The sequence below is a fragment of the Triturus cristatus genome, chromosome 9 (assembly GCF_964204655.1).
Source record: "Triturus cristatus chromosome 9, aTriCri1.1, whole genome shotgun sequence".
NCBI classification, from domain to species: domain Eukaryota; kingdom Metazoa; phylum Chordata; class Amphibia; order Caudata; family Salamandridae; genus Triturus; species Triturus cristatus.
In genome coordinates this window covers 293,675,138-293,688,690 of record NC_140592.1, presented here as the reverse complement: position 1 = coordinate 293,688,690, position 13,553 = coordinate 293,675,138, and the positions used below count along the sequence as shown (strand labels likewise).

At 43.5% G+C, this 13,553-nt stretch overlaps 1 protein-coding gene across 3 annotated transcripts in view; it reads left to right on the top strand.

Moving 5' to 3' along the window:
* LRFN1 (leucine rich repeat and fibronectin type III domain containing 1) overlaps positions 1-13,553 on the top strand; it is a 708,919-nt gene that overhangs the window by 565,695 nt on the left and 129,671 nt on the right. For 2 of the 3 annotated variants that reach the window (XM_085624962.1, XM_085624960.1), the window contains one exon: positions 11,870-11,990. The exons of the other annotated variant lie outside the window; for it this stretch is intronic. The gene's annotated coding sequence lies outside the window, so the exon portion shown is untranslated. The remainder of the gene's footprint in view (positions 1-11,869; positions 11,991-13,553) is intronic. 3 annotated transcript variants of the gene reach the window in all.

The following is a 13,553-nucleotide window of genomic DNA, read 5'->3' as shown; positions in this document are numbered from 1 at the left end:
GTTATGGGGTGATTGTTCACTTTCTATGTGATTTTGGCATAGTGTCCAAATGACGTTTGTCGCTGTATTTGATAAGCTGACTTTGAGCTATAATTTACCCTACAGGCAGCTAACTCCACATGTGTGCTCCGTTCTTTGGTAGATATCATCAGCACACACCCATCTTCTTTGCTGAAACTCGACAGTGACGTCGAAGAGCCTTTGTACAATGAGCTTGACATCAATTTATCTTGCATGGTTTCTACTTGTCATTGCTGATGTTACTTTTTGGTTTTGTGGGCATGGCGATAGTGCTTCTCGAATGTTCTCTAGTACATTTTATCTTTCCATTGTGATGCACTTGATTTTTCTTTAGCTAAGCACACAGTTATGAAATACTTATTTTTCCCACAAACTTTGCAGACCTGCCGAATGGCTGGACATTCACCTTCATGGGGAAACTAAAATTCACAATGGAAACATAACTTTGATTTCCTCAAAGACGTTGACTTGCATGCATATTGCTTTTGCTTGCTTTTCACAGCCAAAGTCAATTCATTGTGGGCAGTTCCTGCTTCCATGTCAGCAGCTTGTCGGTCTGCTTGTACTTCTGTTCTTGCAGCCATCAACATTTTCTCCAAGCTGTGGGTTTATTTTAACATGCACCTTCAAATGAATCTGAAAGGCAGCCTTCAATGACTGCATGGCTTCTTCATCTGTGAAATCACAGAATTTGCAATGTTTAATGAGGGTCTTTCAACACATTTGCCTATTGTTTCACCAACCTGTTGTCATGCTTAGTTGAAGATATATCTTTCATAGTCGACATTTGGCATTGGGTTGAACTAGGCCTCGAACGCTTCTTTTACCTTCTGGTATGATATTGCATCAGTCAGTGAAACTTTCCATACCATTTCTTTCACTCCATCGCCTGCAAGGTTTTCATGTATTTGATTATCTTCTTCGTCTAGTGCATCTATGAAGTCATCAAATGTTTTGATCCACACAGCCCACCTGGTGTCAATGTTCTGAAGTTTTGAAGAGCAGTGCTGGCTTCAGGAACAGGGCAGTATTGTCTTTTGCACTCTCATTTTCTACCATTGAAAGCACATGCTGTTCAGACAGCTTTGGCTGTACTCAGCAACTTCTGCAAGAACAACCCTTGTGCTTGAACTAGGGTCACCATGCCCGATCTGAGGTCATAGAATGCTTCACTTGTCTTTGACAGTGAGTAAATTCCCTGTTTTTTGTACCTGGGTGTCGTTGCCATTCTCTTTTTGCTTCAACTGAGTAATTTTTCCATATTCTGGGTGTTGCAAAGCGTTTCTATCAACCACTTCTCTCGTGGTTGGAGTGAGTGTTATGAATGTGCCCCTCTGTAGGACCATCACTTTCTTATTTAGCCACGTATGGGCTGAAGCAGGCATTTCACTTCATATGTACCAGTCGAAGATTGCTTTACATCAATTTGAAAGCAAAAAGAAGAGATGATGAGTGGAAGGTTTAACAATGCAAACATTCACCCCAAGTCATAGATCTGGGATGAATCCATGATTGCTTTGCTCATCATGGCACCTCAGTTTAGACCCAGCTATATGCAAATCAGTCTTGACCCTGCTCCTCATGAGAACACTCCAGCCGTAACTGCCAGGCCAGGTCCTCCCTGAACTGGAAACAAGCATCCTGGGGCCGGTTTTGGGGTGTCACTCCTCATCAGCTAGGCTACTTTTAATCCATAGGCACAGTGAGCATGGGACCCATGTCTGGGAATACCCTTCCCACTTAGGGCAACAAAAGCACAAAGAACAGATGATGGACGGAATGCTGAACAATGCAAACATTCACCCCGAACCATAGATCTGGGTTTAATCCATCATTTCTTTGCTCACCATGCCACACCAGTTTGGACCCAGTTGGACTGTACCCGCTGGGTTTGCTCAGACGTGGGTCTCGTCATCTCCATGCCACTGAAGTCAAGCTAACCTGGCTGATGAGAGGTGATACCCTAGAGCCAGTCCCAGGATGCTTGTTTCTGGTCCAGGGAGGACCTTGCCTGGCAGTTCAGGCTGGACTGTTCCCATGGAAGCAAGGTCAAGACTGATTTGCATATGGTTGGGCCCAAACTAGAATTGCATGGTGAGCAAAAGACTGATGGATTTAGGCCCAGATCTCTGTACTGGGGTGAACGTTTGACATTGTTCCGCATTCCTTGTAAATGTAAATGTATGTGTCTTGTAAAGCGCACTGCTGCCCTGAGGCGTCCTGGCGATGTAGACCGCTGGGGAACCCGTCCTGGCTATCCCTGTGAGATGGTCCCTCCAGGGTATCTACAAGGTGAAACCAGGCATCCCCGGCGAATGTGGGGGGCCGTTGTGGAGATGAGGCCAGCTAATGCCCAGAGTCGCCGAGTGTGATCCCTGGTTAGAGTAGGCACCGAAGCGAGAATTATCGAGTCCGCTGGCCATGGTCCACGACCCTGCCGCGTCGGGGATTGAACCCTGGTCCCAGGCCGTCCTCTGCTTCTGGGTCTGCTTCGTCTAACCAGTGAGCCACACCTCTCCATCAATTGTTTTATTTGCGGATGCTTAGATTTGCGGCACACATTGCACACACAATCAGTTTGCCCTACCATTGCAAACTCTCAGGGAGAACAGCCTTGTCTTCTTCGGGGCACATATCCACTACTCGTCGCTCGATATAGCGTCTTCCCTAACCCTGGAGCATGCAAATGAAAAACGCCACACAGTAGCTGCAGTCAAATACTTCTTTATTCCTCAGCATAAACTCACACACTGTGCATTATCTCATACTTAACATTAACCACACTCTAACACCTCCCCACATAACTTGTGTTTCCTCTGCAGAGTCCACCCAGAACCACGAGGGTCCTAGAGAGCATAAAATCAATATGCTACAAACCCCTGAATGGTTTCATCATTTATGGGCCTCATCAGTGAGGTGCATATTGAGTCATAGGGACAATGAGCCCTGCACCCTTGAATTTCACACTTAAGGTATCTCCGTGAAAAAAACTAAAAAAGTGGTGGATGAGGTACTCAAATCAATCTCTTCCAGTGGTAACATGCCGGAATACAACATCGACTAATACCAGTGTCTGAAATTATTGCAAGAATTTTAGCCATCGCTTCTATTTTCTCCAAGCTGTCAGTGTCAGAATGATCTGTCTCGCCGCATAGAGAAGTCCCTGCTCTGACAGCAGAGGAGACAAGGGTTCACCGCGTTACATGAGTCAGACAGGCTAATTACCCAACTTTGGGTTGGTTCCAACAATCTGATGTCTTCTGATCTGCGCATTGATGGTTTTGCTGGCGAGCCACCTGCCACGCTCGAGTGTCCCCAGTGCCCTGTGGTGAACAGCAGCCGCCTCTAACCCTGATTTCCATTCATTAGTGAGGAGAAAATATTAACTCAAATCAACTGTTATCTCTACTGTTTAAAGCGCGTTTGATGTTCACACAGAATAAGTCCTTTTTTTTTTAACAGTCCTTGTTAATCCCCCAACCAGTAAGGAGGTCAGGTCTCCTTTTGTGCACTGCACAGGGACATAAGTCTAAAGAAACAGCATACACACTACTGTGTTGTAGGCACATCAAAACCTGCCTTTATTGCTGTACAAGGTTAAAACCTGTCAGAGCAAAACAGTATACATTAATACAGTAAATGTCACCAAATTTTATTAAAATAATTAATTCGAATAAAATGTTTTAAAAACTACCAAATTAGGCACGGTTTTATGTATAAGACCAATTTTGAGCATGGGCATTATTTGTTTCAGCGTTTCCCATCAAATAATTTATGCAAAACTGAGGTGTGGAGAAGCACATGTATTATCTCCGAAAAACTGAAAAATATCAGAAGCTGAAAATAGTCATTGATTTTCAGCCATTTAGCCTAAGCGAGTTTTTAGTATAACTGCATTGGCTAAAGAGGCCCTGCTTTCACAACTACTCTAGAATGAGATATGTCAAAAAACGCTGCTTTATTAGAAGGCGAGTGACACCCTGCAAATAAACCACAGGTCGGATTCTTGGGCCGGCACTTGTATTATGCAAGGTACACTCTCTAGTGGCATCAAAAAGCTGCAAAAAGCCAACAAATGCTTTTTTGGTATCGGATGAGCACTCGAATGGGAAAAATGATATTTTGCTTGGAGATCTGAAAATCTATGCAGTGTTCATGCATGCTTCAGAAGGTCTTCCTGGAGAGTTGCCTATAGAGCAGAGCAAATAGGAGAACAGTTGGTAAAAGCAATTGGATCCAAGGAATTCCTTCAATAGTCTGAAATGTAAAACACATGATTTAGTGTTATATCCTCTTGCCCTGTGTATGGATAAGGATTCACGTTCATGTACTGTGGAATGGATGAGCTGTGGATGGACCATTCCTGCTTGTTTTCTTGTTCATATTGCACTTCTGCCATTACTAAGTGCTGTTGCTGTTTACTAATTTAATGGTACTCAAGTTACTGTCTTCAGTAGGATGTAAGTCTAAGTCGACCTTGTCAGGATTCAAGCTTGTGACCAGGAAATCATTGCATGTTTCAGCAGTGAGATTTCAAGGCCTGGTGCCATCTTGCTGGTACGATGGGTGAATGAGCTAAGCTGAAAATTTCTGGCCCGACTAGTTAAGCGTGTTTACTTTGTGTTACGTGAAAGAACATACTTATATGGCACCTAGACTTAAACCTGAACAATAAGTAGCCTCTGCTTGTACCTCCTCGATTACTTTTTCGCTGATGAAACCATCAGCATTGCCAAGCAATGGAACTTCGGCACAGGGACCCATATTTATCAAGGTTTTGTATCGCCCTTGCACCACACAAGGGGGCACAAGAGCAATGCAAAACCTAAGTGAGATTTATCAAGCCACGCAAGGCCACCGCGTGTGGCCCTGCATAGCTTGATAACTTGACCTAGAGTAATGCAGGGCAGCGCAAATCGCAGCCTTGTGTTACCTTTTTCCAGGGAGGCGTTCCAAGGGTGGAACGTGGGTTTAAACACATCCACCCATGGATTTTGTTGCATTCCCAAATTTACCATTAGTGGTAGACCTGGGAATGCATCAAAATGCTACGCCTTCCCAGGGAGGCGTAACAAGGAGAAATATCTTGTTTTCTCCTCCAGCACACATCGAAGGAGGAAAATGCCTCTTAGGATTGTTTCTGTGCAGGAAGAATACCTTCCTGCACAAAAACGATCCTGCTTACAAGTCAGGCACCTTTGCAATATGATGCAAGGATACCCGCATTGGCGCTAGGCAGCCAAAAGTTCATCAGCACTAGGAAAGGTTAGGAATGAGCCATATAATGTTAAATATGGCACATTCCTGTCTTTTCCCTTTCACGCAGCGAGGTGACTTGCTGCATTGCGCTGCGTAAAAGATGGACAAACCTGCCCCAGTGTTTCTATGACAAACGTGCAAATGAACTGGTAGAAATCAGCGCCTTTCAAGGTCACACAGAGGTCATTACAGAAGAGACCCGAAATCACTGCCCCAGTGACCCTCGTCAAATAAATTTCATTAAACACGTCGACCACCCTCATCAATTAATCTTATAGGGCTCTCTTTGTATGTACTGGTATTTATGTAGCACAAACCTAGCTAAGAAGTGACAGAGCACTACATGAGGAGATGAGAGACAATATGTGGGGATTACGCAAATACATTTCACACATTACATTTTTTTAGGCTCAGTGAGATTAAGTGATTTGCCCAGAATCACAGAACGCTGGGCCTAGTGCCAAGGTGGCGGATTCAGACCTTGGTACCCAGGCTCTAAGGTCAGTAACTCTACTGCTAAACCACATCATCTCCCTATTCATGTGAATCAGACAACATCCCCTCTGCACGGGATTGCATCACGTTACATACGAACCACAGTGCACAAGCAACCCTGACGATCATTTTACTTTTATCTTATGTTACAAGCAAGGGATATTCAATATTCTTTTAATGTTGATGTTCGACCTTTTATTTATCTTTCGCACAGGAAAAGCACATATGTTGTACATGGCAATATTAATTTAAAAAAAGTTTAATATCACCCAAGATGATTGTATAAGAAATACAAGTAGTAGTTAAGCAGCCTACAGAGTCTTCATATTATAATTTGGATAAACCTAGCTTAAACATACTACACTCTCATGTGTAAATCATTGCATCATCGCTGAGTATACCATGTAGAAAATGATCTGCATTAGTCGGTCAATGGACTAGCAAAAACAGCTAAATCCATTGGCACTCTTCATATGTAGAACACACTCCAAAGAGCTTTAACAGAATTCCACACATTTTTCTTTCACATTAACTAGTGCCAACACTACTGATGCAGGGGATTCACAGAACTGTGCAAAAAGGGTGCCCAGATTAAAGCATTAAAGCGCTACACACATTCTCATAATGAAACATAACAAAGCCTAACGTAATGTAACACAATCGAAGATACCGCAACCTAAGGTAACGTAACGTATCCTAAGGTAACTTAACATAATAAACACAGCCTCCTCTAAAAAGCACAAGAAACTATCTAATTCACAGATGCCATTGCAACACTGTGTAGATGTCAGTACCAGAAGCATCAGGAAGTACAGTAAGTTGCTATGACAACCCCATACGCCTTACTCAAACGAACCAAGGATCTGCTAGCTGGCATGTCACTCGGTATCATGAGTACCCAGCACAGGCCCAGGAAGGCGCAATCCATGCCAGGTGCTTGAGAATAACCATTGGCTATGAAACAGGTTCATTTTAGAGATCCATTTGCTTTTAATACAAGTTAATTACATTCACATGGATATCCTGAAACTTGCATGGATCCAGTCCTCCTGAACTTCCTTTGTGCACCCCTGTTCTATATTTGTGGTAGGACCAGGATCACTTGCTAAGGGAAGGTGCAACCTCATTAACCACTAAAACTGCTAGTTTTCGGGGGCTGCACAGACTGGGTTGTTTGTGTTTCAGTTCAAGGAGGATCTGGCATGACAGTTCTGGCAGGAGTATTCCTTCCTGTTGGAGCACGGGCAAGACTATTTTCAATATGGCTGCACCCAAACTGAGGTGGCATGGTGTGCAAAATAATAATTGACTGGGATTCGGCCTGTGTAATTACCAGTGGCTGTGGTTGATTCAAGCATTCCATCCATTACTTTTTGCATACTGCTGTACATATTCTGGTCATGAGGATTCTTGGGCACATGGTAGAGATCTCAGCTTCTACGGATGGCGGATAAAGCCATGCTCTATGGGAAGCACCCACTGCCAGTATCTAGCCTTGTTGTTGGATTCTCAGATAAATCCTTTGGACCAAACCTGAACATTTTTATCTAGATGTTGGAGCACAAATGTTGCCAGCATGATGAGGGAGATTAGGTATAAATCAATAGACAGTGTGATTTACCCTCTGCTTGATAGCAGGTAAAATCTAAGTAGGTTTGGACTGGCCATTTTGCCACTCAAACATTGTCCTAGTGAGCTGTATGCTTGGTGGCAGTATTTGGACAAAATATTGGATCAAAAATATCAGGAGGCAGAAATATCAGAAAATAAATATTGTGATACACAAATATTGTGATGCACAAATAACAAGAATATCATTTTTTCAAGTGAGTAATTTGTAATAATATTGATGTTTTTAAAATTGTTTTGACTAATAGAGTGTAACTAAGTAAGTAACACATTATTCGATTTTTACAGAAAATCACAACAGTATTCATGATAAAAACACAGAGAAGGTACAGTAAAATACATCCATTCTACGGGGTCGATTACGATGCAGTCCGAAAAGGCTCCGAACGGGATTCGGTATTGGCGAATCTGATTCGGAACCTATCTTTCCGACCGAATACAACACCTTTCCGGACAACCAATTACAATGCAAGGAAACTGTTTGGGCTGTCCGAATTGATTTCGAAAGGCATACGGACAGCCTGAGTCTTTCAGGGCAGATTCATACAGCTCTATGAACATGGTTTCTGAGCAAGTGATTACGATGACAGATTCGGACAGCCATTCCGATTTGGTCTGCCCGAGACGGAATGGCTGTCGGAATCTGCCTTTGGGGGCACGTAGCAGGCCCCCCTACACCATGAAGCCTCTGGTTCGGGCCGTGGGTGTACCCAAGGGGCCCCCTGTTAAACCATGCACAGTGTGCAGGCACCCCTTTTTAGGTCTCGCCTGACCCAGCGCATGCGCTGGTCTGGCGAGACTTTTTGAGAGGGCTCCAAAAAGTGCTACCAGGCCAGCCTAGAGGTACAGTGCATGTGCGCGGGCGCGCGCGCCATGCTTTTCCACGAATACTTTCACTTTCGCGGCCGCGCGGCCGCTTTGATGTTTGATCGCGATCACTTTCCCGGCTTGTTAAAATGTCTGTTTAGCACGCGCGCGAGTGCACAAGTCCCGGGCTTGTAAATTAAACCTGATCTTCTAGTTTCCAATTTCCCTTTCAGACTAGAATAATTTCCTTTTATGTTCGCTTTTCCTTTCTTTCCTATTTCGCTTTCAACACCCATTTCCTTTCCTTTTCTTTGCTTTCTTTTCTTTTTTCTTGTCCCTCTGCACTTATTCAGCTACATTAAGCGTGTTCTCGCTTTTCCTCCCTCCTTCCACGTACAGCATGTTTGCTAGGACTCAATCTCTCATTTCTTTTCCCCTTTTGCAAGGTTCACCATTCATGTTGTCTCACTTTCTTCGCTGATACTCCTGTCACATACATGTAAGCTGACATGTCAGTGTATTAACTACCAGCTGCTGCCAGCCTGTAAACTATGGCTCTGTCAAGCTTGTCTGCGTTTAATCAGGGGGTCTCTTTTCTTCTGTTTCCATAGCAATCCTTCTTGAAGACGGCAGTGGGTGTAAATAGGGCACCATTGTTTTTTTTTTTTTTAAACCTCTCTGTGGCACCACTGCACTGTGGGAGACGCACGTAGAAGAATGTTCCCATATGTATTCAGATGGGAAACAGCCTGTCCGATGCCGTCCGTTACTGATGCCTTATTGCCTTGGACGGGGTGCCTTTGTCTAACTCCTCTGCCCCGCACAATAAAGCATTTAATGAGTTTGCAGCTGCAGATGGGGCGCCCCCCATGATGACGAGCTGCTGACATGGGCTTATCACATTCGTCACATGACGGATCACGCGTCCAGCGCAGCGCAGCCTATCAGCTTCTGCTTTCTGATTTAAATCTAGACAATCACAGTCACAGCGTTGGAATGGGGTCTGAGGTAAAATCGGTGAGTGGCGGTGTCTTTACGGCCACTCTCTCCATTTCAATAGGTTCTAATTAGCAGCCTTAATTGCCCCACATCTGTTTAGTCAAGGAATGAGTGGGACCCACCGCCTGGCTGCAGATGGAGAATTACCGGCACTTATGTGTTGAGGCGCTTTTGTAAAGACCGCGAGCAGAAATCAAATGTGTCTTGTCTTGTCAAGAGTCGGCAACAATGTGCGACTTCCGGTCCCAGCAGCCACATTGCAACGCCATTCAACAACACAAGTCCTGCATCTCACAGAGAACTTACGACGGACGTTGCGACCACTCAAATAAATGAACCTGAAATTGTCTTTGCCAGATCATTTTCAATTTCTGCAAATGATTTAAGGAAAGAGATGCGCTGTGCGTGTCAAGTTGTCAGCTGCGATAAAAATTATACCAGTGTTCTGCCCCTAGTGTGATCCCTCGTATTCCCTGGTATTCGACTGCCTCCTTGAACCTCCGTTGCTTTATTTTCACAAGCTGAAATTGAGAAATAGTGGCCAACTCGTGTTAACAAGCATTTGCAATGCAATAGGTCTCGCATTTACACGAGTTTAAGCTATTGGCATTGTAAATGACGATGCCTTTTATTTATATTTGACAAACGAAAACACAAATAAAAGGCATTGTTATTTGCAATGTGAATAGCTCAAACTCGCATAAATGCGAGACCTATTGCATTGTAAATGCTTGTTTCAATGGGAGCCTGTGTTCTCGATCGGAACACAGGCTGCCATTGAAGTCAATGCGAGTCCGACCTAATGATGTTGGGAAGCACAACCCAAGTCAGTCAGCAACGATTCCGAAACTGATTTGGTCAGAAGAGTTTCCGAACGACATCGTACTAACTTAGTAAACCAAGAGCAGTTTCAATACCCATAGGTGCACACCCTACTATCATCATTTTGTTCACTCTATTTAATTCTCCATGCTCAGAGTTTCCTGCAGGTGTCTGCATTTTAGCTGCTATTTAAAAAGAAAAGCAAATTATGTGTTTTGTAGCGTTTCAAAGCGCCCCGAAGAAACTGCAAGGTGTGATAAGAATACATCACGAAATCTACAAAGAAAAATGCCCCAATGAATCCATCCCCCATTTCCTCTTTGCGTGCCCGGTCTATAGGGCGGCAAGGAGAAAATGGCTTAGACCAATTTGTAGAAATCTGGGTTTTGTGAATTATAGGGTGGCGTTACGTACTTTTATAACCGATGCCTCTTCCCTCGCCGTGGTCTGTGAGGTAGCCAAATTTCTGGGTTGCGCTTGGTCGACGCGTACCAAACTGCTAAGGCACAGTAAGAGTTAGGCCATTTAGAGATTAATGTTGTATTTGTTCTGCTTCAATAGGAAGTGTTTTATATGGTTTTTATTGTAAATATATATATTTTTTTATGCATATTTCTATATTGCCACTTGTATATTATGATGCTTTTTTTATCGATGAACCAAATATGTTCGTACTTTTAGGATATTTTATATTGAATAAAGTATATATATATATAACTTAACAAAGAAAAAGAAAAAAACTAGTACTTGTGCAAAGTGTTGTTTTTTGTGTAGAGGCTCTTAGTGGCTGTTCACGTCATCCGGTGTCTTAAATTGGCGTCTTCAGGCCCTAGAGTCCTGACTGCTGATAATCCAAGCTTTGACAGATTGCTCATAAAACGAGTCATTCTACACAAATCCCTTTATATCCCTGGGCCTCATATTGTAAATACCTGTAATGTAATTCTGTGTTTTAAAATCTTGTAAAGCAATTCTGCATCGCGATTTTGAATCGTTGATGTACAGCTCTCTACTGCTTCTCTAAGATAAAACAGTTTCAAGGACACCTTTTTACGGTTATTGTAAGTATGAAGGAAGGTCCCAGAAAATAAAAGACTATTGTAGGTAAAACCTTTTAATTGAGCTTTCTCTCTACAAAGCTGAGCATTGTAGCAGAGAAACCTCATTTAAAAGGTAAGCTTTGTGCTATGTAAATATTAATGCATATGTATGCACAGTCGGTGGTGATTGCCTAGGTGACATTGCTGTAAGTGTTGCTTATTAACATATAATGGGATCCCTTCGCTTGTTTGGCCAATTTAATAAACTCCAAAGTTTTAGAAACCCCAAAAAATAATTATTGCTCAATATTTTGGTCTAAATACCACTTTTAGATCTCACAGTCTCCACCTGCCCCGATTAAAGCCCTTGCTCTGCTCCAAATATTATGTCCACATATGATTTGAATAAACTCTGTGTTATATAATCAATTTCCTACTCATTGACAGGAACTTGCATGTGGATCTAAATTGAACCCAACTGGTATATAAAGCAATATACTTCACAGAAAAATGTTCTTGTTCTTGAAGAACAATCTCAAAACTACTGATACTGTCCTATAAAAACACACGTTTGAATTTCAAAAGTACTACTTTTCCTTGCCACCGTGTTTCACTCTAATGGGGTTTTCTTCATGCCTGGCATGATCTGTGATCAATTACTTGCATATTGACTGCTTTACTTACATATTTCTGCTTTTGTTACCTTTCTTTGGTCTTTTGTGACTTACGAGTTTGACATCCTCACAATTATTCCTACATTTCATTTCAGTTTCTACTTTTCTGTCTATGGTTTTCAGAGCTTCAAGGACCTTTCGGGAAAGGTAGTCTTCTGCACATGGCTGGGAAACAGACTTTGCCCCAGTGTTGTCCAATATAGGACAAGGAGGAACAGATCCATGTCAGATCACCAGTGACTTTGTAAGTTCCCTTTATTTGTTTTCTGTAAATGTATCTTATGTGGTTATCCTGAAACTCTACAAAGGATCTGGATCTAGGTTATACGGTTGTCTGACTGAACAACAAAATCCCTAACCCCGCATGCCTAAACAACGCGGTCTGAATAATGACCGCGTCTTAACTACGGTTTGCTTTACCACGCATGCCTTCACCACGAATGTTCATGGTAAAGGCATGCATGATAAAGAGGTATGCGTGGGTATGGTCGAACCCCCCTAGCCACCTCCCTAAGGCACAAACCCCCCCATCCTGAAGTGCAAATACCCCTACCCCCTCCCAACCCTAATGCTGTGCCCTCCCCCTGCCCTAATGCCTGCCCCTTAACCTTGCCCTGGTCAGCCCTGATCCAGCCCTAAGAACTGCCCACCCTTCCCCGAGCCCTAAAAACGACCCCATCTACCCATTCCCCTCCCCCTGGCCTGAGGCCTAATACCTAACCTCTAATTTAAAAAAAACTACCCCAACACTCCCCCAACCCTAAAAACAACTCCTTCCTTCCCTGCCCTGAAACCTAGCCCTGACACCCCCTGCCCTGAAAACGTGCCCAACCCCTCGCCCTGAAAACTAGCTCCACCCCCACCCCTGAAAACTAGGCCCAATCCCCCCCGCCCTGAAATCTACCTCCAACCCCCAGCCCTGAAGACTAGCCCCAAACCCTCAGCCCAAAAATCTACACTGACCCACCCCCAGCCCACTAAACTACCCCTGACCCACCCCAGCCCAAAAAACTACCCCAACTCAGCCCCCAGCCCCACTTAAAACAACCCAACCCACCCCCAGGCCACAAAACAACCCCGACCCCCATTCCACAAAAGTACCCCGACTTACCCCCAGCCCCACTTACCTCACCGTGGATGTCTCCCTGCTTCCATCCGTCCGCAAGCTCTACCTACCACGCAATGCCTTAACCACACACATTCATGGTTAAGGCATGCGTGGTAAGGCTTGCAGAGTCAGAACACTCGTGGTTTAGACCACAGTCTTCCGAGTGCTCCCCAGGTTATACATTTCTGATCTACTCTGTTCTAGCCCAGTGACACTCAAAGTACAGCCCAGGGGGCTTTCCATGCGGCAGCCTGGTCAACAGCAGCATTGGGCTCCTGTTTACTCGACTCAGCAGTAACATTAAAAAGATGTTAAATAAACAGGCAAAACTTTATTTAATCATTAATTGAAGTTAAAGCAAGGAAGTAACTAGGTTGCCCTGCACCACTTAACTTTAGGAACACCTTTATTTTTAAAGACATCTTGCAACAAAAGTGTAAAAATATTATAAGGTTCTTCAACATTCAAAAACTATATTTCAATAACATGCAGAACCATTTCACCGTAGTACATCAATTTATTGAAAAGTTGCTTTTTGAAATAATAGTTTTCAAACATAAACTCAGAAACATTCATTCTTCCCCCCATCTTGACAACAATGCCAACAGTGAACTAAGAGGCAAGTCAGCTAAGTGCAGTGTTTCAGTGGCCTGAATTCATACTATACATCAACATTATAGTTTATTAAATCAAACACAG